The 27,255-nt window shown below is 35.1% G+C and overlaps 2 pseudogenes; both read left to right on the top strand.

Moving 5' to 3' along the window:
* Positions 1-13,579: 13,579 nt before the first annotated feature.
* LOC125418961 (photosystem I P700 chlorophyll a apoprotein A1-like) lies at positions 13,580-19,737 on the top strand (annotated as a pseudogene).
* A 25-nt stretch (positions 19,738-19,762) lies between these two features.
* On the top strand, positions 19,763-21,413 carry LOC132800201 (photosystem I P700 chlorophyll a apoprotein A2-like; annotated as a pseudogene).
* The last annotated feature ends 5,842 nt before the right edge of the window (positions 21,414-27,255 follow it).

Raw genomic sequence — 27,255 nt, 5'->3', positions numbered from 1 at the left:
GGAAACCAAGAAACTTGTGGTAACAAGGGATGCGAGGATTGATGAAGATGCTGTCTAGGATTGGACAAAGGAGGAGCTTCTTGTCCATGAAGATAATGCTCAGTTGGATGATGAAGAAGAAGAAACCAATAACAATGACAATGAAGAAAATGAACATGATGAGGAGGATGCACTTGAGACCATTGGAGTCGAATTGGAGATTGGAGATGGTGTTAGAGGAGAAAGGCCATTATCCGAAATATATGAAAGGTACAATGTTGCCTTGAGTGATCCTACCAATGCTCAAGAAGCTATGCAAAAGAAAGAGTGGATGGAGGCCATGCAAACCGAAATGGATATGATAGAAAAGAATGAAACTTTGTCTTTGGTTTTTAAACCTAAAAACAAGAAACCAATTGGTGTAAAGTGGATCTTTAGGACCAAGTTCAACCCGAATGGAACAATATGCAAGCACAAGGCAAGGATTGTGGCAAAAGGCTATGCACAACAAGTGGGTGTAGATTATGGAGAGACATTTGCACCGGTTGCAAGAATGGAGACCGTAAGGCTCATCCTATCCATCTCGGCCTCAATGTCATAGAAGGTGTACCACCTTGATGTAAAGTCGGTTTTCTTGAATGGTGTGCTTCAAAAGGAGGTTTATGTCAAGCAACCCGAGGACTTCATTGTTCAAGGACATGAGGACAAAGTCTACCATCTACACAAGGCACTTTACGAGTTAAAGCAAGCACCTAGGGCTTGGTATGACAAGATTGATGGTTACTTAACCTACCAAGGCTTTAGGAGGAGTCCAAATGAGCCAACACTATACATAAGGAATGAATAAGGCATGATTGTTATCTCACTCTATGTGGATGATTTGTTGGTCACGGGTGAAAATGAAAAGGATGTGGAAGTTTTGAAAAATGAACTTGAAAAGGAGTTTGACATGTCAAGCCTTGGTGAAATTAATTACTTCCTTGGAGTGGAAGTGATGCAATGCTCTAGGGGTATTTTCATATCTCAAGAGAAATATATCAAAGATCTTTTGAAAAAGTTCAACCTTGATGAATGCAAGCCAATGTCAACACCAATGAGCCAAGGAGACAAATACAAGAAGGAGGATGGCACACCAAAGGTAAACCCGACCCTATATAGAAGCATGATAGGAAGTTTGCTCTATGTATGTTCATCAAGACCAGATATTATGCATGCCACATGTGTTTTGTCTAGATATATGCAAGCACCATCCCAAAACCATTTGTAGGTGCCAAAAGAATTCTTAGATACTTAAAAGGAACACAAGACTTTGGAGTTTGGTATGATAGGCAAGATGTGATGAAATTAATGGCCTACTCGGATAGTGATTGGGCTGGATGCTTGGATGATATGAAGAGCACTTCGGGGTATCTTTTCTCACTTGGTAGTAGACCATTCTCATGGAATACAAAGAAGCAAGCAACAACCGCCCAAAGCACCGCCGAAGCCGAGTACATGCTCTTCATGTGCAAATAAATGCATTTGGCTTAGGAAATTATTGGAGGACCTTGGTTATCCTCAAGAGGGTTCAACCATCATCAAATGTGACAACACTTCAGCCATATCAATAGCCAAGAACCCCGTTCAACATGGAAGGACAAAACACATACCGGTGAAGTATCACTCTTTGAGGGAGTTCGAAGAAAATGGAGAAGTAAGCTTGGAATATATCAAGACCGAATATAACCTTGCAGATTTCTTCACCAAGCCACTTCCAAAAGCAATATTTAAGACCTTAAGGAAGCTTCTAAATATTTCAAGCAAGAACACCAAGGAGGAGTGTTGAAATGTGGTGATCTTGCCACAATGTGCAAGGTAGTTCGGTTACACTTGCACTCTTTGTTTTGCAACATCAAAGACCAAACATTATTTATGTTTATGCATTTTATTTTATCTTGTAATGTTTAAGAACAATATCCTTTTTGTAATGCCCTAAGCTCATTATCTAGCTTAAGGCCCTTTTTGTCTAGTTGCTGGAATTGTATTTCCAGCAACATAAGTCCACTTCCTTGGATGCCGTTTGAAGTAGGTTTGGGATTTGGACCTGAATTATGGATATGATAAACTATATATGTATAGAAATAAGTAGCAAAACGAATGGCCCAATTTGGAGCTGGGAAGGCTGAGTTAAGCCCAAAACAATCTGACCCTTGTGCAGTTTTGTTACCCAGAAAACTGGGCAAAACTGCCTCGGGTTTGATTACTTTTGAATGGGTAAATGGACTTTGTTTTATCTGGTTTTTGGCTAGAACATATTTTAATATTCAAAAAGGCTTCCCTCTAATTTTCAAGTCAAATGGAGCTGGTTTTCAAATTCAAATGCCTTAGACAAGCTGAACTGCCCATTAAAGAAGGTTTCTTGCATGCCCAGCACATTTATTAGAGTTAGTTGAGGTAGTTTGGCTTGGTTGGTTACTTTTAATGCTTTTGTATTTATTACTCAATATGGCAGCATGCCTTATTGTCTTTTGATGTATTTAAAATTATGAAAATTATAATGAAAAACATTGAGAAAGAAAATATTCAAAAAACATATTTTGAAAAACAACATTTTTGGCTCTCTCTCTCTCTCAACTACTACATTTTGGTTTCTTCTTCTTCCCAAAAGCTAACAACCTTCTCAAGAACCCTAAACCTCCATTAAAACCAGAAACAAAACATTAACAAACCCAAAAAAAAACAAAATCAAGAACCAAGAATCAACAACAATCATTCTTGACTAACACCTTAAATGATTGTGCTCTAGGGTACAACAACATAAACCTACACCAAATTCCATCAAGATAAGGCTCCGATGTCCGGGGCAAGGGTGTCCGATATAAAACGTCCGATGTATAAGTATCCGATGTATCATCATCCACCACCTGGATACTTGAAACAGGTCTTTTATCTTCAAGTATGGACAAGCCCTTTTGAGAATGAATTACTCTCTAGATAAAGGTAGCAAGGTTGTCCTTTAACCTCTTAGCTTGAGCCCTAGTGATCGGTCCAGACTTCATCCGTATCGGATTAGTACCCCAGCGAGTTGTCAGTGGTGTGAGCTCAGGCGGGTTCGCATCAGGACATCCCATTCTAAGGGCTTTAAAAATTTTACATTCCAATAATGTTATTAATGTTTCCAGTTGGAAAAATAAGTTTAGTGTTTATGCTAGTTGTTAATTAGGGAAGAGCTGCAAACTTCCTTTCTCTTTATCCAATTAAAACTTCATTGTTTCCGTTGGAAAAGATCCATTGTGATATTTGGGGACCAGCCCCAACATTTTAAACACAAAAATACCATTTGTACGTTACTTTCATTGATGATTATTCTAGGTACACTAGGCTATTTCCTTTGTGCAACAATCAGAATGTTTTAAATGTTTCCGTAAATTTCAAAGAATGGTAGAGAACCAATTCGACAGATGAATTAAAATTCTTCAGAGTGATGGAGGAGGTAAGTTTATATCTTCAGCTTTCAAGGAACACTTAGGTATACATGCAATTTTTCATCAAACGTCCTGTTTAGAAACCTCATAATAAAATGGGGTTGCTAAAAGGAAACATAGGCATGTGGTGGAAATGGGTTTAACTATGATGTTCCATGCAATGTACCCATGAAATTATGGGTACAAGCTTTCTTAACTTCAACTTTTCACATTAACATATTACCTTCATCTGTTTTAAAAATTGAAACCCCATATTTTTGTCTACTTAAAAGGCATCCAGATTATAAAAGTTTGAGACTCTTTTGTTGTAGGTGCTACCCTTATCTTCGGAATTATGCAATAAATAAAATTTCAAAGAAAACTCTTCCTTGCATCTTCATTGGATACAGCTCCCAACATAAAGGATTTCACTGTTTCCATCCAACAACCAATCGGGTCTACATCAACAGGCATGTTGTTTTTGAAGAACAATATTTTCCATAATTATCTACCAATATTAACCCATAAAAACATCTCGAGCTTGTTAATTTTCCAGAAAACATATGAGAAGACACACAACATAATGTTATTGATTGCCTTTATCCACTTACCACACCTTGGAAGCCCATATCAGATTCTTCTCCTAGAAATTTAACTCCCAGATGTACAACCAATACACACAGTGAACCGAGAGACAAACCTAAAAACTCGTACCATGTAACACATGCAAACCAAGAAGACCAAACCTTCTAAACAACTCCAACACATGCAACCATCTAATCATCCTATTGCTTATTAGGACATGAATGACAACAGATGAATAAACTGTTGACCAAAACACAAATACACATCAAATGATAAAAAGACAAAAATTAAAGGCCAACTTATAACTAGCATCTCAAATGGCATTGATGTCATAACGACAGAACCAAAAACATTGAAATCATCCTTTCAAAGTCTTGAATGATTTTAAGCTATGCAAGAAGAATTCACAGCCTTGCACGATAATAAGACATGGTAATTAGTTCCACGACTGACATACACAAATGTTGTTGGTACAAAATAGGTATACAAAACCAAGAATAAAGAAGATGGTTCCATAGACAGGTTCAAAGCTCGTCTCATAGCCAAAGGCTTTACATAGATTGAAGGACAAGATTCTGATGAAACATAAAGTCTTGTAATCAAACATACCACTTTAAGAATGATTATATCTATAGCTCTTACATCCAGGTAGACAATTCAACAGCTAGACATCAAGAATGCTTTTTTTCATGGCCAACTTAAAGAAATTGCCTATATGGAACAACCTGCAGGTTTCACCTCTTCATCTCATCCTCAACATGTGTGTCTTCTAAGGAAATCATTTTATGGCCTTAAAAAGGCCCCCCGAGCATGGTTTGATAGACTTTCTTAATTTTTAATTTCTTTAGGCTTCATATGTAATAGGGCCAATTCTTCACTCTTTGTGTTTAAAAATTCTAATATTGTTGTGTTATTATTAACTTATGTCAACTATCTCTTAATAACAGGAAACAACTCTAACATTATCAATGATCTGGTTAATAAAATGGGTGCAGAATTTGCCACTAAAGACCTTGGTAAACTGTATTATTTTCTTGGACTAGAAGCAAGGTATTTTCAAGGGGGCATGTTTTTTATACATACAAAGTACATACATGATCTATCTCGTGCAAAAATGCTTGAAGCAGCTCCTATGAAAACACCTTTAGCTATTAAAACAACAACTCAAAGAAATAATAATGATCTTGTTGACGCAACTAAATATCGCAAGCTTGTTGGTAGCCAACAATACCTTACCTTCACTGGATGAGACATGTCTCATACTGTCAGGCATGCTTGCCAGAGCTTTTAAGAACCCACCATGTTGAATCTTTGAGAAGTTAAAAGAGTACTAAGAGATCTCAAGGGTACCATCACATATGGGTTACATTTTCTATCTCAAAGTTCCTTTACCTTGATAGGATACTACGATGCCAACTGGATAAGCTGTCCAACCACAAGACCAAGCACGAGTGGCTACTACATCTTTCTTAGCATGAATTACATCTCCTGGTCCTCCAAGAAGCAACCAGCAGTAGCTTGTTCTAGCATTGAGGCTGAATATCGAGCTATGGCAACAACAATGACAAAAATAATGTGGCTTACCTACCTACTAGGAGACATTGGCATAACTCTATACAGACGTTCTCACCTATTGTGTGACAACATATGTACCTTATGCATGACCATTAATCCTACTTTACATGGACAAATGAAGCACATTCAAATTGATTACTATTTTATCAGAGAAAAAGTAGCAGTTGGACAGCCCATCAGTCGTTATATCCTTTCATATTTACAAGTTACAAATACACAAATGAAGCCACTTTCGAAAAAGTGTGTTTCAACTATTTAAGAATAAGCTTGGAGTTCATACAACACCTTCTCCAAGCTTTGGAGGCATGATAAAGAAGAAGAGAAGTCAAACATAAACATATCCACTGCATCAATGTCATCCACAACTACAATTGCTCAATCATCCAAAAACCAACGTTCACAAAGAGATTTCTCATATGGCAAGACTTGCATGATTTCCATTGATAGAAAATGCCTTTAAGGTATTAGTTGACCTCTTTTAATATTTTTGAATTTATGTTCATCAACTTCCTTCTTGATCATTGCTTCCTTCTTTGCTCAAAAGCACATCTCTATAAATTCTATCCATTTTGTAAAGCTTAAATACACGAAACAATACACACAGTTCATTATCTTCTTCAACTCGGGCAGTACTCTCTCCACAGTTCAGAAGCAACAACTAGGTTGCCTGCTGGCACTAGTCATATATATATAAGTAATAAGCATGCATGCATGCGTGTATTGTGTGTGGAATAATGCCATGATATGCATATTATCATGGCCTTTTATGTTATCATATGTTGAAGCTGGCTAACTGATGCAGCCATAATTACTATGTATGTATGTATGTATGGTGCCATTATAGTTTATGATATGCCAACTTTATGTTATTTTTATGATATACTATGGTCTTTCAAATTAAATATTATTAAATTGTGTTATCCTAGGTTTGCAAATATTTAGAGAGTCAATTTTTCTTATGTATGTAACCAAGGGTGAGGCCTTGAGGGCAATGATTTTTTATTTTTTTTCAAAAAGAAGTTACAATAAAAAATTGTAATATACAACATTTGATCGTAAGGAAAAATAAAAATAAAAACGATATAGTTTAAATTTAACAAAGCCATATAAAAATACATGTAATAAATATAATAGCTTATTTAAAATAATTTCCAATTTTTCTTTTAAATTTTATAAACAACTTATGATTTGATGTTTTTATAGATCATTTTTTTTTTGTTGAATAACAAAGATGTATAATTTATGGTTGTTGAACCGAGATACATACGTATTTAATTGATATTTTAGTAAGAATATATTATTTTAGTATATTTTTATTTACAATATGTATTTTCTTTGTTTAAAAATAGTATAAAAGGTTATATGAGATAAACTACTTATGTCTATAACTTAAAAGTTATAAATTTAGAATAGTGAACTAAAAAGAAAATTATTTTAAATAATTAAAAGAAGCACAGTGTAAGACGGAATAAAATTCTAACCTATTTTCTTGGGCATCTCACATGCATGCACTCCATTGCTCCTCGGGCACTCCATAATTAAATGTCACATGTATTAAATTTTTCTTCCACGTTGTTGATGTCATGTACCATGACATCACATATCAATTGGAAATTGAGTTGCACACGATAAGCATAAAAGAAGTACTAAAGAGTCAGCAGTGCTCTAGAGTGAATATATATATATATATATTTTTATCTAATTACTCTTAGTATCATATTTTATTAGCTAATTTGCAATGCAATTATCTAGAAAACTTATACAAAGTAATTAAATTTATTTAATCATGCAATTGTCAATTGAAAAAGTATTGTATCTAATTTTAGATATGAAGACCAAAAAAAAAAATTATCAAAAAATAAAATATATCTTCTGCACATGTTTTTCTTTGTTAACAAAGATGTATAGATCATTATTTTTTTTTAATAATAGAAGTGCATAATTTTTAGTTCCTGAACTGTGAATATATATGTATGAAATTGATATTTCATTAAAAAGGATATTATTTTAATATATTTTTATTTATAATAAATATATATTGTTTAAAATAGTATAAATTGTTAAATAAAATTGATTCAATTGATAAATTATTTATGTTTATAATTTAAAAATTATAAATTTGAAAAATGAGCATGAAGGAAAAATTATTATAAAAATTAAAAGGGACACAGTGTGAGATTGAAGAAAAATTCTGATATATTTTCTTGGACAGTAATCACCACACCTCACATGCATGCACTCCACTACTCTTCTGGCACATCATAATTTTAACATATTTGCTTGGGCACTACGCACGATACCTCACATGCATGCACTGCACTGCTTCTCTGGCACTAATTTTAACATAATTTTTCAATTTAATTAATCTTAGCATCATATTTTATTAGCCAATTTGTTGATACGACCATCTAAAAAACTTATACAAAGTAATTAAATTATTTTACCATGAAACCGTCACCTCAAAAAGTATTGTATCTAATTTTAGATATGAAAAACAAAAAAGATCCCAAAATGAAATATATCTTTTGTACGTTTTTTATAGTTGGTTCTTTGTTAAAAAAGACATATAGATTTTTTTTTTTAATAACAAAGATGTATAATTTGTAGTTGCTGAAACAACGTAGATATGTATATAATTGATATTTTAGTAAAAAATGTATTATTTTAGTATATTTTTAATTCACAGTATGTATAATCTTTGTTTAAAAATAATATAAAATACCATGATATGCATATTATCATGGCCTTTTATGTGAACTTAATCATATGTTGAGGATGCCTAGCTTATGCAGTAATAATGAATATGTATGTAAGTATGTATGGTTGGTACCATTATAGTTTATGATATGGCAAGTTTATGTTATTTTTATGATATACTATGGTCTTTTAAAAGAAATATTGTTAAATTGTATTATCCTTTGGTCCACAAATATTTGAAAAGCCATTTCTTCTTATGTATGTAACCAGGAGTGGAGCCTTGCAGACCAAGATTTAAAAATCCATGTAATAAACATAATAAACTATTCAAAATAATGGAAAATTTTTTGTATTGTAAATTTAAACTATGATGTATGGAAAGTGTGGAAATTTTGGCTGAATTAATTAATTACCCAACCTAGCTACAGGGTGGATCCAAAGTTTTTTATTTGTAAGCATATACAAAATATATGTGTGTGTGTGTGTGTAAGATATTGATATAGTAATTAATGCCCAATTACTTGTGCTTCCACTTATTTATAGCTACATGTTAAGTGCCTAACTCATGGGCGATGCGCGACACTAGCACAAATTTCCTATATATGCATATATATGTAGATATATATATACAGATATGTAGTTTTGACAGGCAATGAACAATTGAGCTATTTTCTTTGGTATGTACTTAAGAATATAGTAACTAAGCTAGCAGATCCAAGGCATGGCTACTGGTGGTTTGTCCACGTTTGGCCAAATTTTCAATGGCACTAGACAGATTATAAAGTATAAGGGCCAGCACTATGATTGGTCCGGTGGCACTGGAAATGTTCCATACCCACCAAATGTTGGCATTGGAGACCGGCATTCGTTTCTTCATCTTAGCACTGATGAATCACTTGCTCACTCATCAGGGGGCTTTGTCTGTGATGGTGATGAGAATCCATCTGTGCCCGTACAACCGACTACCTGCTAGGGTACCAATCCAATACAGATGAAGACCGGACCAATCACTAGAGCACAAGCTAAGAGATTTAAAAACAACCTGGCTGAATTCATATAGGGAGTTATCAATTCACAGAAGGGGTTATCCATATCTGAATATACAAGACCTATTTTATGCATCCAAATGGTGGAGGCTGAGTTGGACTCGGGTAGCTTTTTTACTGCATTTATGGACTTCGGGCACCACATAATAGGTTCAACACTTCTTGAATTCATGTGATATGACTAAGAGGTCATGGAATCAAGTCAAGGCAGAAGAAAAAGCATCCAAGAAGGCCATTTGCACATGGAAGGAATTGTTGGCATGTTTTGCTGTATTTGCCGTTAGCTTGCTATATTTTGTTGATTTGGCATTTTCTCTTTGTTCCAATCAAGGGAAACATATGGGAATCATTATTAATCCTATTTGTCATCCTAAATGGCATATGGGAGGTGATTCGAAGCCTTTACAAGCTGAAAATTGGTCAAAGATAGCTTAGTTGTCAAACTAGTCAACTAGTTTCCTAATTTGAGTTTGACTTTTTGTTTTAGGAAACTAGTTTTTATTTTGGTTTTATTTAATTATTTTTCTGGAAAATTAACTTAGGAAATTTATTATTTTATTATTTCAATTGTAAATTAATTAATTTCTAATTCAAAATAAGGGAATTAATTAATCCAAATTAGTTTAGAAAAGCATTAAAAATTCTGCCACCTTTGTTTCCTAATTTCTTTGGGGCCGAATTTTACCTAGCAAGTTAGGGTTTATTATTTTGTTACTTTAGCATATTTAAGGGCTATTTTTTCAATGAGAATGCACCTTTAATATTTAACATAAAATATTTGTGAGAAAGAATTCTCTTTGTTCTCTTTGAACACCTAAAACACCATTAGAGAGTGAGTGTTTTAGTTTTGACTTATCAATAGAACATCTATCACCTATTGTGGTATCTTCATCATATACCAATGTTTCTAATCATAGGTTGATTAGGGGTTGAGGTGACCATAAGAACTTGAACTTAATTTTTTGATCCGGGCTAATATAAGCCGGGTTTAGGAGCAAGTTGACCTAGGTTTGTAACATTTAGTATATGAGCCGAATTTTGTTCAGGTTTGATACATCTTATCTTATTTTATTTTTTTTTGTGTTAATCTACGATTTTTGCATTAGGTTAATATTGTTCCTAGTTTGTACATTTCTTCATTAAAAAAAAAAAATTTTCCTAGTCAATTAGGTTTCCTTATTTTACTGTATTTTGCTTCCTAGTTTGTTAGTTGTTTTTCATTATTGTTCTTATTGATTTGGTTTATTGTTGATTTTTATTTGATATTTTAATCTTAATTAGTTGCATTCATATATTCAAAAAGGAAAAAAGAAAAAGAGGAGTTTGAAAGCATATTGCATAAATCCTACAAATTGTGCAATTTGTTTTTGTTTGGAGTGTGGTCTTGGGTTTGGTGGAATTTTGGTGTTGGAATTGCAATTTTTGGTGTTGATTTTTGCTACTATAGTTGTGTTTATATTCTGTGAGTAGATAAGAAAAAACAAAAAGAAGCCAAAGATAAAAAAAAAAAATTCGTAAAAGGCCGGTTTTTAGTTGAAGTTTGGAGTTCGAATTTGTTTGCTGGAAACTTATTGGAGTTGCTAAGTTGTTGCCTATATATTCAATATTTTGTTGCTGGGAAATTGAATTTTAAGTGTTAAAATTGTTTGGATAAAAATTGGTAAAGGATTTGATACAAAGTCTTAAATTACAAGAACTACAACCAACAACTATTCCATATTTTGTTCAAAATTGTTCTTGTTTGTTGCTTGGATCTCTTTCCTAAATTTTATCCTTGAATTATTGGTTTCTTAATATTCTGGACAGTTTCTTATTGATTTCAAAAATTACTTGTTGAATTACCTTATTTTTGGTTAGTTAGGCCGAGACTAGGTTTTATCAATTCACTCGATATTTGCTTACTTTTTGTAGCCATTTTGTTGATAAGTTTATACTACCATGGCAGATTCAAGGATGAGAAGAGGAGATGGCTCATTTAGAATTAATGAAGAAGAATCAGTAGGGTTCAAGTGTGACTCCCGAGCAACGGGAATTGGAGGTGAACCTACCAATATGATGGTAGTCTTGGAACAACTTCAAAGGTTGAATGCTCATTTTGATCAACTAGATCAAAGGATGGATAGGTTAGAAACATCACAAGGTGGATCGACTCCAAGGGTGGAATTACATTGAGGTTGAGGTCAAGGACGAGGAGGTCATGGTCGGCCTAGAGTAGGATTTGAAGAAGATAATTTTGGAGACAATCTAGAGGAAGAATTGGATGATTTTTTTGCACTCCAAGGAAGGCCAACCCATGAGAGATGAGCTAGAGAATAAGATGACCACCTTGGAAACATTAAGGTTAGCATACTACCATTCATGGGAAAGAGTGATCCAGAGGCTTACTTAGAGTGGGAGGTGATACGAACCTAGGACGACCTGCAACTAAACCCGTATTATATTAGTCCGGATCTTAATTAAGTTCAAGTTCTAATGGAATTGACCTCAACCCCTAACCAACCTGTGTTTAGAAACCTTGGTATAATGTAGACGCCACAATAGGGGATGGAAAACCTATTGATAAGTCAAGCTAAAACAACCAATTCTCTAATGGTGTTTTAGGTGTTCTCAAAGAACAAAGAGATAATTAATCTCACAAGTATTTTCTTAATCAAATCAAAGTTGTATTCTTATTGAAAAATAAGCCTTTAAATAGGCTACAAATCCACGAAATAAAACCCTAAAAACAAAGGGAAAACCGGCCATACAAAGTAGTTTCCTATGGTGGCCGAAATTCTCACTCCTTTCCTAATATAATTTGGATTAATTAATTCCTTTATTTTGAATTAGGAATTAATTAATTTACAATGAAAATAATAAAATAATAACTTTACTAAACGTATTGTTCCAGAACATAAATAAATAAAAACTAAAAAGTAATGGTAATTTCCTAAAACAAAAAAGTAGAATCAAATTAGGAAACCAAAATACTAGCTTTTTGACTAAGTTGATTTTGACCAATCTTTGACCAATTTGAACTCCAAATCAGCTTCAATATGCTTTTTAGGATGCCAAATAAGCTGAATATGAAGTCCCACACGTTGCCCATGCTTGGAAGAATAAGAAAAGGCTAATACAGTAAAATACAGTAAAGCCAGCAAGCAATACAGCAAATTCGGCCAAATTGTTGATGCTGTCCGTACAAGCCCTTTTTGATTGCATTTGAGGCTGCTTTAACTTGATTCCATGACCTCTTAGGAATATGTATTGAACCCATAAATCATTGGAACCATTTCATGCTTCCTGGACTCCAAAAATGTACCAAAATCGTCACCCGGGTCCATATCAGCTTCCACCACTTGGATGCTTAGAATAGGCTTTGTATCTTCAAGTATGGACAAGCTCTGTTGCGATTGATTACCCCCTGTATAAATACTCCCAGGTTGTCTTTAAATCTCTTAATTTGAGCTCTTGTGATTGACCTAGTCTTCATCCGTGTCGAGTCAGCACCCCAGCGGGTTATCGGTTGAGCGGGCTTGGGCGGAATCACATCAGGAGGAGTGGATGGAGATCATATTCTATTGTCATAACTATTCGGAGGCTAAGAAGGTTAAATTGGCAGCTTTGGAGTTTGGACATTATGCACTCCAATGGTGGACAAATTAGCAAAGTACCCAAAGGAGAGTTGGTGATGAATTGATTACTACTTGGCGACAAATGAAAGGAGCCATAAGGAAGAGATTTGTACCGACCCAATATCATAGGTTGCTATATCAAAGACTCCAATCATTATCACAAGGTAGTAGGACCGTGGAGGATTATTACAAGGAGATGGAGATGCTCATGATGAGATTGAGCGTGAATGAGGATTGTAAGGCAACCATGGCAAGGTTTTTGGGTGGTTTGAATCTCGAGATAGCCAACCAAATGGAGTTTCAACAATATGTAGAATTGGAGGAGATGCTTAATGTGGCTATCAATATTGAAAATCAAATCAAGAGGAGGGGTACAAGCTCACGGTTTGGAGGTATTTCAAGCAGCAGGAGGACTGATCCAAGTGTTTGGAAAAGCAATCCCACGTATGACATAAAGCCAAAACCGAAAGCTGGTGATGAAAGCACAAATATGCCAAAGAAGGAAGCCAAGACCGAATCTGTCCAAGCACACAAATATGAAGGTAAATTTGATCCTAAACCTTTAAGAACTAAAGATATTGTTTGTTTTAAATGCCAGGGATGAGGAAACATTGCCAATCAATGTCCGAATAGGAGAATCATGGTGCTCAAAGTTAATGGTGAATTAGAATCCGAAAGTGAAAGAAGTGAAGGAGAAGATGAATTTGATGACGAAGAAGTCGGAGATGAAGAACAAGAGGAATCCAAAACACTCAAGGCTTCAAGTGTTGAATTACGTTTAATGGAAAAAAGGGTTCTAACGGTGTATAAAGATGAGGATCAAATTCAAAGAGAGAACATCTTCCACACCCGATGTAAAATTCAAGGTAACATTTGTGGTATGATAGTTGATAGTGGAAGTTGTGCTAAAGTAATTCGTAATTTAGTAGTTGATAAATTAGAGTTAGCAACCATTAAACATCGAGAACCATATAGATTACAATGGCTTAATGATAGTGGTGAGATGAAAGTAAATAAGCAAGCCGAAGTAAAATTCAACATTGATAAATATGTGGATATTTTCTTATGTGATGTTGTTCCCATGCATGCCAGACATATTTTACCGGGGAGACCATGGCAGTTTGAGAAGGATGCCATACATTATGGAAGAGAGAATTCCATTGTTTTTAAATTTAAGGGTAAAAAGGTCAAGCTGAAGCCATTAACTTTAAAGGAGGTATATTGAGACCAACTTGAAATGCGTAAGGAGAGATGTAGTGTGGCACCCACAATTTCACCATCTATCCATGAGAACAAAGCCAAGCTTACTATCCAAGGTAAGTATTCTAATCCCAATTATGAGGTGAAAACAAGAGAGAAAGCAGAGAGTGAGAGTAGGAGAGTGGAAGCCGTGAGTGGGAAAGAAAGAGAAAGAAAAGAGAATAAAAAGAAAAAAATTTATCTTAGTTTTGGGGAAATTAAAAAGGCATTTTTTGAGTGATAAATCCTTGCTGGTCATGCTTTATAAAGATGTTTATTTAAATGACTAAGCTAATCCCGAAGAACTTGAATTGCCAAGTTCTATCTCTTCTCTTTTACAAGATTTTGAAGATGTCTTTCCGGATGAAGTGTCTAAAGGATTACCACTTATCCAAGGGATTAAGCATCGAATTGATCTTATGCTGGGAGCTGCAATTCCTAATAGGCCTGCAATAGGAGTAATCACGAGGAACAAAGGAGCTACAAAGGCAGGTAAGAGAATTGCTTGACAAAGAATATATTCGTGAAAGCATGAGTCCATGTGCTGTTCCTATTTTGTTAGTACCTAAGAAAGATGGATCATGGCGTATGTGTGTGGATTGTATGGCCATAAATAATATTACCATTAAATATAGACATCTAATTCCTAGGTTAGATGATATGTTAGATGAATTACATAGTGTATAAATGTTTACCAAAATTGATCTTAGGAGTGGATATCATCAAATTAGAATGAAAGAGGGTGATGAATGGAAAACCGCATTTAAAACTAAGTACGGATTGTACGAATGATTAGTGATGCCTTTTGGTTTAACTAATACACCTAGTACTTTCATGAGATTAATGAATCATGTCATGCGTCTATTTATTGGTAATTTTATGGTTATATATTTTGATGATATTTTAGTGTATAGTCGAAACCTTGATGAGCATGTAGGACATCCCAGGCAAGTTTTAAATATTCTTAGGAAGGAATGGTTATTTGATAACATGAAAAAGTGTGATTTTTATAAAGATGAATTGGTATTTCTAGGATTTATTGTAAGTGATGCAAGAATTAAAGTTGATCAATCCAAGGTGAAAGCAATCCAAGAGTGGCCGAAACCTACCTCTATTACCCAAGTGAGGATCTTTCATGGTTTGGCTAATTTCTACTAAAGATTTGTCAAGGATTTTAGCACCATTGTAGTGCCTTTGACCAAAGTTGTAAAGAAGAATATTGGCTTCAAATGGGGGAAGCATAAGAAAAATCTTTTAATTTGTTGAAAGAAAAATTAACTAATGCACCTTTACTAGTTTTGCCTAATTTTTCTAAAACTTTTGAAATTGAATGTAATACTTCGAGTGTAGGTATTGGATCTGTTTTAATGCAAGAAGGAAGACCCATAGCCCACTTTAGTGGGAAATTGAATGGAGCTACCCTAAACTAACCGACCTATGACAAAGAGATGTATGCTTTAGTGAGAGCTTTAGAGACATGGCAACATTACTTAATGCCGAAGGAGTTTGTGATTCATATGGATCATGAATCTCTAAAGCAGATTAAAGGTCAAGGGAAGCTCAACCAAAGGCATGCTAAGTGGATTGAGTTCATTGAAACTTTTCCTTACGTTATCAACTATAAAAGAGGGAAGGAAAATGTGGTCACTGATGCATTATCCCGAAGGTATGTACTATTTTTTACCTTAGATGCTAGATTGCTTGGATTTTAACAATTGAAAGAACTTTATGAGCATGATAGTGACTTCGGATAAATATTTAGGAACTGTACAAAACATGGTTTTAATAAATTTTACATTTTTGACGGATCTAAAACCAACTTTCTGTGCCTAATTGTAGCATTCAAGAATTGTTAGTGAGGGAAAGTCATGGTGGTGGTTTAATGAGTCATTTTGGTGTTTTAAAATCTTCATCCGTGTTGCAAGAACATTTTTATTGGCCTAACATGAGAAGAGATGTGGAGAGAATATGTGAAAGATGCTTGAATTGTCGAAAAGCCAAGTCTAAATTGAAGCCGCATGGTTTGTATCATCCTTTGCCGATTTCAACCTTTCCTTGAGTAGATTTGTCTATGGAATTTGTTCTTGGCTTACCTAGGTCTAGAACAGGTAAGGATTCAATTTTTGCTGTAGTGGATAGATTTTCTAAGATAGCACATTTTATTGCATGTTATAAAACTAATGATGCATCTAATGTTGCTAACTTATTCTTTAACAAACTTGTGAGGTTGCATGGTATAGCTAGAACTATTGTTTCGAATTGGAATGCTAAGTTCTTAAGTTATTTTTGGAAAACTTTATGGGCTAAGTTAGGAACTAAACTTTTATTTTCAACTACTTGTCATCCACAAACTGATAGACAAACTGAAGTAGTAAATAGGACCTTGTCTACATTGTTAAAGGCTTTAATTAGTAGAAATTTAAGAACATGGGAAGACTTTTTGCCACATGTTGAATTTGGTTATAATAGATCTTTGCATTCAGCTACTAAATATACACCATTTGAGATTGTTTATGGTTTCCATTAGAATTAACACCTTTACCTTTAAGTGAACATGCTAATCTAGAGGGCAAGCAAAAAGCTGATTTTGTGAAGCAGATTCATGAAAAGACAAAGGTAAATATTGAGAGGAGGACCGAGCAATATGTAAGGAATGCTAGCCAAGGCCGGATTAAAGTTGTCTTTGAACCTGGAAATTGGGTTTGGTTGCATTTAAGAAAGGAGAGGTTTCCCAATCAAAGAAAGTCCAAGCCTATGTTGCGTGGGGATAGACCTTTTAAACACTTCTTGAATTCACTTGATATGACCAACAGGTCATGGAATCAAGTCAAGGCAGAAGCAAAAGCATTCAAGAAGGCCATTTATGCATCGAAGGAATTGTTGGTCGATTTTGCTGTATTTGCCGCTGACTTTGCTGTATTTTGTTGATTTGGCATTTTCTCTTTGTTCCAATCAATAGAAATGTATGGAAATCATTATTAATCCTATTTTTCATCCTACATAACATTTGGGAGGTGATTTGGAGCCTTTGCAAGCTGAAAATTGATCAAAGATAGCTTAGTTGTCAAACTAATCAACTAATTTCCTAATTTGAGTTTGACTTTTTGTTTTAGGAAACTACCTTTCAATTTGGTTTAGGAAAGTTATTATTTTATTATTTCAATTCTAAATTAATTAACTCCTAATTCAAAATAAGGGAATTAATTAATCCAAATTTGTTTAGGAAAGCATGAAAACTTCGGCCACATTTGTTTCCTAATTCCTCTGGGCTGGATTTTACCTAGCAAGTTAGGGTTTATTGTTTTGTGACTTTAGCCTATTTAAAGGCTCTTTTTTCAATGAGAATACACCTTTATTATTTCATAGAAAATACTTATGAGAAAGAATTCTCTTTGTTCTCTTTGAACACCTAAGACACCATTAGAGAGTGAGTGTTTTAGTTTCGACTTTGAACACCTAAGACACCATCAGTAGGACATCTATCACCTATTGTGGCGTCTTCATCATATATCGAGGTTTATAGGTTAATTAGGGTTGAGGTGACCATAAGAACTTGAACTTAATTTTTCGATCCGGGCTAATATAATACGGGTTTAGAAGCAAGTCGAGCTAAGTTCATAGCAGATGGCGTGAATGATAATGGAAGACAGATTCAATGGATTGTGGCATGGGACAATACAGCCAATGTCCCAAAAAATTGGGTAACTATATAATTAAGCTGTCTAGCTAGTATATATTATATTTAAGTTAATATTGTATTGGTTTACTTCTGCGTCTGTCTCTATATATATAATCATGCATGCATGCATTTAGCATTTAGAATTTGGACACATGATCATATGAATATATGCTATTAATTTATTATCTATGTCAAATTCATTATTAGTCATCATTTGGCAGGGCTACTAGGACTTGGGTCTCTTTCTTGGGTAGGGCATCAAGTACATGTCTCTTTACTGATTAATCAATTTCTAAATGCTGGAGTAAATCCTAAAGGGATTCCACTTCATCATGAATTTATCTTAAATCGGGATCATTTGGCTCAACTTTATCCCAGTTTTGCTGAAGGAGCAACCCTTTTTTTCACCTTGAATTGGCCAAAAAATGCAAAATTTCTTACCTTTCATGGAGGATTAAATTCAGTAACCGAGGGTCTATGGCTGTCCAGTATAGCATACCATCATTTAGCTATTGCGATTCTTTCCTAATAGCAGGTCACATGTATAGGACCAACTGGGGCATTGGTCATGGCATAAAAGATATTTTAGAGGCTCATAAAGGCCCATTTACCGGCCAGGGTCATAAAGGTCTATATGAAATCCTAACAACGTCATGGCACACTCAATTATCTATTAACCTAGATATGTTGGGCTCTTTAACCGTTGTTGTAGCTCACCATATGCATTCGATGCCCCCTTATCCATATCTAGCTACTGACTATGGTACACAACTTTCATTGCTCATATATCACATGTGGATTGGTTGATTTCACATAGTTGGTGCTGCTGCACATCCAGCCATTTTTGTGGTAAGAGACTATGATCCAACTACTCGATACAATGATCTATTAGATCGTGTCCTTAAACATTGCGATGCAATCATATCACATCTCAACTGGGTATGTATATTTTTAGGCTTTCACAGTTTTGGTTTTATATTCATAATGATACTATGAGTGCTTTAAGGCATCCCCAAGATATGTTTTAAGATACTGCTATACAATTACAACTCGTCTTTTGCTCAATGGATACAAAACACCCATGCTTTAGCACCTAGTGCAACGGCCCCTAGTTCAACAACAAATACCAGCCTAACTTGGGGGGGTGGGGGGGGTGGTGATTTAGTGGCCGTGGGCGGCAAGATTGCTTTGTTACCTAATCCATTAGGAACTGCCAATTTTTTGATACATTACATTCATCCATTTACGATTCATGTGACGGTATTGATACTTCTAAAAGGTGTTTTATTTGCTTGTAGTTCACATTTAATACCAGATAAAGCAAATCTTGGTTTTTTTTTTCCCTTGTGATGGGTCTGGAAGGGGGGGGGGGACATGTCAAGTATTCGCTTGGGATCATGTCTTCTTAAGGCTATTCTGGATGTATAATTCAATTTCGGTAGTAATATTCCATTTCAGTTGGAAAATGCAGTCAGATGTTTAGGGTAGTATAAGTGATAGTGGTAACTTATATCATGAAAGGCAACTTTGCACAAAGTTCCATTACGATTAATGGGTGGCTCCACAATTTCTTATGGGCACAGGCATCCCGGGTAATTCAGTCATATCGTTCTTCATTATCTGCATAATGCATTTTTTTCCTGGGTGCTCATTTTGTATGGGCTTTTAGTCTAATGTTTCTATTCAGTGGGCATGGCTATTGGCTAGAACTTATTGAATCCATCGTTTGGGCTCATAATAAATTAAAAGTTGGTCCTGCTACTCAACCTAGAGCCTTGAGCATTGTCCGAAGACATGCTATAGGAGTAACCCATTACCTTCTGGGTGGAATCGCCATCACATGGGCATTCTTCTTAGCAAGAATTATTGCAGTAGGGTAATGGCTAGGAGGATTTGAAAGGCATTATGGCATTAAGATTTCCAAGGTTTAGCCAAGGCTTATCTCAGGACCCCAGTACTCATCATATTTGGTTTGGTATTGCTACCACATCATTATCAGAATATTTTTGCTTCCTATTTTGGGCAATTAGCAATAATTTTCTGTGGACTTTTAGAAATCTATTTCATGTAGCTTGGCAAGGAAACTTTGAGGCATGGGTACAGGACCCTTTACGGGTAAGATCTATTGCTCATGCAATTTGGGAATCCCATTTTAGTCAATCGGGAGGATTGGGTTGCTCTTGGCCTAGTGAATATCACTTATTCTGGTGTTTATCAGTGGTGGTATACAATTGGTTTACATACTAATGGAGCTTTTTTTCTATTATTTCTTTCTGCCATATCTTTAATAGCCAGTTGGTTACACCTACAACTGAAATGGAAACCGAGCATTGTTTTAGTTTAAAAATGCCGAATCGCGCCTCAATCATCATTTATCAGGACTATTCGAAGTAAGTTCATTGGTTTGGACAGGACATTTAGTTCATGTTGCTATTCCAGGAGCCAGAGGGGAATACGTTCGTTGGAATAATTTCTTAGATGTACTGCTGCACCCCCAAGGATTAGACCCACTTTTTACAGGTCAGTGGAATCTTTATGCTCAAAACCCCAATTCAAGTAGTCATTTATTTTGTACCTCCCAAGGAGTCGAAACTGCCATTCTAACCTTTCTTGGAGGATTCCATCCATAAATGCAAAGTTTATCGCTGACTGATATTGCTCATCATCATTTAGCTATTGCATTTATTTTTCTTATTGCTGGTCATACGTATAGAACTAATTTCGGGATTGGGTATAGTATAAAAAATCATTTAGAAGCACATATTCCTCTTGGGGGGGGGGGGGGGGGGGGGGCAAGGGTCTTTATGACACAATAAATAATTCAATTCATTTTTAATCAGACCTTACTCTAGCCTCTTTAGGGGTTATTACTTCCTTGGTCGCTCAACACATGTACTCTTTGTCCGCTTATGCGTTCATAGCACAGGACTTTACTACTTAAGCTGCTTTATATACTCATCACCAATACTTCGCAGGATTCATCATGACAGGGGCTTTTGCTCATGGAGCTATATTTTTTATTAGAGATTACAATCTGGATCAGAATGAGGATAATGTATTGGCAAGAATGCTAGACCATAAAGAAGCCATTATATCCCATTTACGTTGGGCCAACCTCTTTCTGGGGTTCCATACTTTAGGACTTTATGTTCATAATGATGTCATGCTTGCTTTTGGTACTCTAAAGAAACAAATCTTGATCGAACCTGTATTTGCCCAATGGATACAATCGACCCATGGTAAAACTTCATATGGGTTCGATGTACTTTTGTCTTCAACAAATGGTCCCGCGTTCAATGCAGGTCGAAGCATATGGTTGCTTGGTTGGTTAAATGCTGTTAATGAGAATAGTAATTTACTATTCTTAACAATAAGACCCGGAGACTTCTTAGTTCATCATGCTATTTCTTTAGGTTTACATACAACTATATTGGTCTTAGTAAAAGGGGCTTTAGATGCATGTGGTTCCAAGTTAATGCCAGATAAAAATGATTTTGGTTATAGTTCTCCTTGCGACGATCCGGGATGAGGTGGTACTTATGATATTTCAGCTTAGGATGCATTTTATTTGGCTATTTTTCTGGATGTTAAATACCATTGGATGGGTGAATTTTTATTGCATTGGAAGCACATCACATTATGGCAGGGTAGTGTTTCACAGTTTAATGAGTCTTCCACTTATTTGATGGGATGGTTAAAAGATTATTTATGGTTAAACTCTTCACAACTTATCAATGGATACGACCATTTTGGTATGAATAGTTTATCGGCTTAGGCATGGATGTTTTTATTTGGACATATTGTTTGGGCTATTGAGTTTATGTTCTTAATTTCCTGGCGTGGATATTGGCAGGAATTGATTGAAACTTTAGCATTGGCTCATGAACGAACACCTTTGGCTAATTTGATTCGATGGAAAGATAAACTAGTGGCTCTTTTTATTGTGTTGTATTATCCTCAATAATACATTTCTTTCAATGGAGAAGGGGGACTACCTTCTTATATTTCTACGTTTAGGATCCGACTTGTATCATTGAAACTAAACTAATAGGAATTGAGCCATTATGGCAAGAAAAAGTTTGATTCAGAGGGAGAAGAAGAGACAAAAATTGGAACAAAAATATCATTTGATTCATCGATCGTCAAAACAAGAAATAAGCAAAGTTCCATCGTTGAGTGAAAAATGGGAAATTCATGAAAAGTTACAATCCCCACCCCGTAATAGTGCACCTACACCCCTTCATCGATGTTGTTTTTCGGCTGGAAGACCGAGAGCTAACTATCGAGACTTCGGTCTATCTGGACACATACTTCGTGAAATGGTTTATGCATGTTTGTTTCCCAGACCAACAAGATCAAGTTGGTAAAGATTAAACAATCTCTTCATTTTTCTATTCATTTCTATGATCGATGATCATAGAGGGCCCTTTTACCATTCTGTATAAATGGGCTATCCTATTTGTACAGATATGGTCGAGGGGCACATTCAATCCTTGTTTGCCTATTAGTTTCCCACTCGTCTTTTCATCACTGGTAGAGTAGCTTGGTAGCTCATAAGGCTCATAACCTTGAGGTCAGGGGTTCAAATCCCGTCTCTGCAACATTTTTTTGACAAAAAATTTTAGGTTTGGTTTTGTTAATTTGTTAACTAGTAATTAATTACAGTTTTTCTTTGGGAACGGGAGAAAAGGAAAGGGGGATAGAACCAATATACTATTGTGATCAACTTTACTTAATCCTTTATTCTATTAACTTAAATACATTAAGTTATTATTCCAGGTGGATGGCAGGAATCGAACCCGCATCTTCTCCTTGGCAAAGAGAAATTTTACCATTCGACTATATCTGCATCTTTTTTTTCATTCCTGATACGAAATGTATAGATTATATTGGAGCGAAGCTGTGCCAAATACTCTCTTTCATTTTTATATTTTATGTTATTTATAGTATATATAATATAATTTTATATAATTTTGAAATTTATTATATTATGATATATTGTGAATAAAAAAATAAATAACCTTTTTTTCGTTTATATATCTTAATATATATTTATATATTATATTTTATTTCGATATAATATTTGTTTATATAGTTTATATATAATTTATGATGCATATTTATTTCATATTTATATAAACAAAATTTACAAAACAAATACACAAATACAATAAGTTTGAACCCTCTCTCTAACTTTTAGAATTTTTTTCCTTATTTGTATTTTATTTTTGGGGCTTATATGAAATTTTAATGTGTCTCACAACCTAAAAGAATTCGGGGAAGGGTCAGTTGTAGATCTAAAGTGAATAGGTTCAAGAGATTAAGGATACTCACCAGAAAGACGAATCCAATCCATAATGATGTACCGGAATATACAACATTTTTGTTATCTGCCAAACCATTAGGAGAAGCAAATACAACGGTTACACTAATCAATAAGATTGATGAAGAAGCAATTAATGCAAAAACAGCCAATTAGAAAGCAATAGTCATGTTTCTAATCATCCAATCTACTAACAAAAGAATTTTACCATTTGATCTCTTTATCAGCCAAAAAATTGTAAAAAAACAAAATTCATCATAGAAGTATTTTACCATGACTCCATCATTGATTCTATATGACTTATTACCGATTTTAGCCATTTTTTTTTATTAAGGCATAGAATCGAGGGTGGTTTTTTTTACTTTATAAAGGGGCATGCTGGATCATGTATCTATATATATACAGACAGATAGGCCTATAGATTCATACCCGATATTTTCTATAGATAGTAATGGTATCAACTCATATGTCCGTGTTCTATTCAGTAGAAAAACAAAATAGAAATTAGCTTTCAGAGAGATGGCCGAGTGGTTCATAGCTCCGGTCTTGAAAACCGGTATAGTTCGAAATGAAGAACTATCGAGGGTTCGAATCCCTCTCTCTCCTTTCTTGGTTTGGTGAATAGATTTGTTGCTTTTCTTTATTTTATTGGTTTTTCCCTTTCTGTATCATAAAGGGAAAAGGCTCAGCTAAGTAAGATAGTCGAGCCAGAAAAAAAAAAAGAAAAAAAGATTAGATATAAATGGGTTGAAAAGAAAGGAAAAAGGAATACTTTTTTAATCTGACTTTATCTGCCTAACCTAATATGTATGGTGGAATCAAATTGATTCCTACTTCAAGCATCAGGCTTCTTGTCTCAATTAAGATGGGTCATGGAAAGAGTAGGTTTAAAATCACGATCAATTCCTTTTTCAAATCCTACGGTAGCTGCAAGAGCCCTTCCCGCATGCCATAAATGACCTACGAATAGGAAAAATCCTAGAACAAAATGAGAGGTAGCTAACCAACTTCTAGGAGAGACATAATTGACTGCATTGATCTTGGTCGCTAAGCCCCCCACAAGAATTTAAAGACCCTAAAGGAGCATGAGTCATATATTCCACAGAATGCCATTGTTGCCAAGGCTGGATGTCTTTTTTTAGCCTACTCAAGTCCAAACCATTGGGGCCCTTTAGAGGTTCTAACGAGGGAGCACGTAGATCCCAAAAACACATAGTTTCTCCTCCAAAAATAACTTCCCCAGTCGAGGAGTGCATTATATTTACCTAAACTGGTAGGTCCTTGAGCGGATCCCATGTTCACCCTAAGATGTTAGTCTCTAACTAGAAAAGTAAATGCATGATCTTGAGAAGCTTCCATTCTAGTAGAACCGTAAAACTCACTAGCATAAGTGCTATTATTGAACTAGACAAAGCAACAAGCAATAAAACCAAAAACAAATAATGCATCTAAACTAGAAGACAAAATAGGAACCTAACCATACATGTCATACAAGTGCACGGCGAGCCCATTCAAAGGGTTTGGTTAAGATATGTCATATTCCACCAAGTATACAAATGGAACCTAACCATACATGCCCTCCAATTATATCTTCCAAATCGTCCACACTAACAATCCGCCCTTCTCCCCCAAAAGAGGATTTTAGTAAATAACCAAATACAATACTTGCATTAAGTGTCAAGTTGGTAATTTTTGTTACATCCCCCTCCCCCCCCCCCCCCCCCCCCCCCCCCCCCCCCGGGGAGCCTAAGTATCATATACAACCCCAAAATAAAGAGCCTTGAACACTAGAAGAAAAGCATCTATACCTAACAAGATTAAGTGATTCCCCAAAATTGTAGTCATTTTATTTCTATCTTTCCATACGTAACCAAAGAATGGAAAAGATTGTTTAAGAGTTTCAGGTCCTAGAAGTGCATGATAAATACCACCAAAGCCCAATACTGTAGAGGAAATTAAGTGAATTACTCTAGATACAAAGTATGGAAAGGTGTCTAGAACTTCCTCCCCGAGATTTACCCCCCAACCTAGAGTAGCTAGGTGGGGAAGTAAAATTAATCCTTGTTCATACATCGGCTTCTCTGGTACGAAATGAGCCACTTCAAATAGGTTTATTACTCTGGTCCAGAATACGATTAATCCAGCATGAGCTACATGAGCCCCCAATAGTTTACCGGATAAGTTGATAAGTTGAGCATTTTCGGCCCACCAAGCGAAATCGGTGGTTTCTTGGTCACGACCAGCTAAAGGTAAAGTTCCATTAAAGAGCGTTTCCATAGGGTAGAACCTCCTCAGGGAATATAAGGTTTTCATGAGGTTGATCTTGAGTCGCCATCCAAGCACGAATACCTTCATTTAAGAGAATATTTTTGTGTACAAAGTCTCAATTTCTCGATCTTCCACTGCACGGATTTCCTAAAAAATGAAGTCATAGGCACGTAGATTCAGGGCTAGACCGACTACTCCAAGAGCACTCATCCATAAACCGGTTACTGGTACAAACAACATAAAGAAATGTAACCAATGGTTATTGGAAAAAGCAACAAAGATTTAGGACCAAAAGTGGTTAGCGGTGACCATTGAATAAGTTTCTTCAGCTTGAGTTGGGTTAAAAGCCCATAATGTATTTGCACCATCACCATGTTCAAATAAAGTATTTTCTACGGTAGCACCATGAATAGTACATAGCAGAGTAGCGCCCAATACCCCAGTAACTCCTATCATATGAAATGGGTTCAATGTCCAATTATGAAACCCTTGGAAAGAGAGGATGAATTGAAATATAGACGCTACACCAAAACTTGGTGCAAAGAACCAACCAGACTAACCTAGCGAATAAATCAAGATTGCAGAAACAAAGGCCGCAATTGGAATTGAGAATGTGATTGCATTATAAAGTCGTAATTGAACAGATCAAGCGAGTTGAAATTGACGTAACATAAAACCTATTAGTCCGAAAGCACCATGGAGAGCAACAAAAGTCCACAGACCACCTAATTAACACCAACGAGTAAAATCTCCTTGTGCTTTAGGGCCCATAATAACAACAAAGAGTGTGCTAAACTATTAGCAGGAGTATAAACTGCGGTGGTTTAAAAGTTGCAGCCTTCCAAATAGGAACTTGCTAATCCAAGCGTATACCATGAAGTTACAAAGGTTATGCTTGTAAACTAATCCTCTAAGGCAAAATAGGCATAAGGAAAGACTAATAGACCGAACCAACCTACAAAAATGAAATGGTCCCTCTGTAACCAGTCATCCATATTATCAAATAAATCATTTTCTTCTTTGTAAATTTACCAAGGGCTATAGTCGTAGTTATCCTCTTATTCAACTACTTCAACCATTTTCGAGCACCTCGTAGCATTTTCAGAACGTTGGGGCTTCTATCATTTATGTATGATTTGATTTCTCGTCCACTGCCCCTTCTTTCGAATAGGTTTCAAATATAAAAAAATTTATTGGTCTCTAACTCGACCTAGTAAAGTAAAATCCCTGAACTTAATTCGGTTATCCTTTCCTATTCTTAATAACCACCTGAACCATGAATTGGCTTATGACTCATCAATCAGATAGATGCATTTTTTATTTGATCTGAAAAGAACTATTCAAGAAAGAAGTGATCCTTATTCTCCATACCGATAGATCCTTAGATATATCCCTCTCGTTCCATCAACTAATCTTATTCTTGAATCCCATTATGAAAATTAATAATAATAAGAATTTGTATGTGTCTTAAACTACTACAGTATCATATATTTTATTACTTTCTATTTTACTCATTCATGTTCTTTTAATAAACTTCCTATTCTATTTATTTTACTCCATTATTTATATTTAATTAAATTAATAAGGTATTGAATTTAATAATAGGAGACTATAAACAAAAGTCTCTTTCTCGCATCCATTTTCCATCCGATTATTGGAAAAAAAATATTGTATGTATCCATATGAATGGAGATATTTGTTACATGAAACCACGATCTGATAGATATCTATCTACATATCTAAAATAGATACTTATAAATTATGAAATATATATAATAAAATAGAATGTGATCTTGTCTTGTGTGTT

Source organism: Ziziphus jujuba, chromosome 12 (genome assembly GCF_031755915.1).
Source record: "Ziziphus jujuba cultivar Dongzao chromosome 12, ASM3175591v1".
Lineage (NCBI taxonomy): Eukaryota > Viridiplantae > Streptophyta > Magnoliopsida > Rosales > Rhamnaceae > Ziziphus > Ziziphus jujuba.
This window is presented reverse-complemented; position numbering and strand designations above follow the sequence as displayed.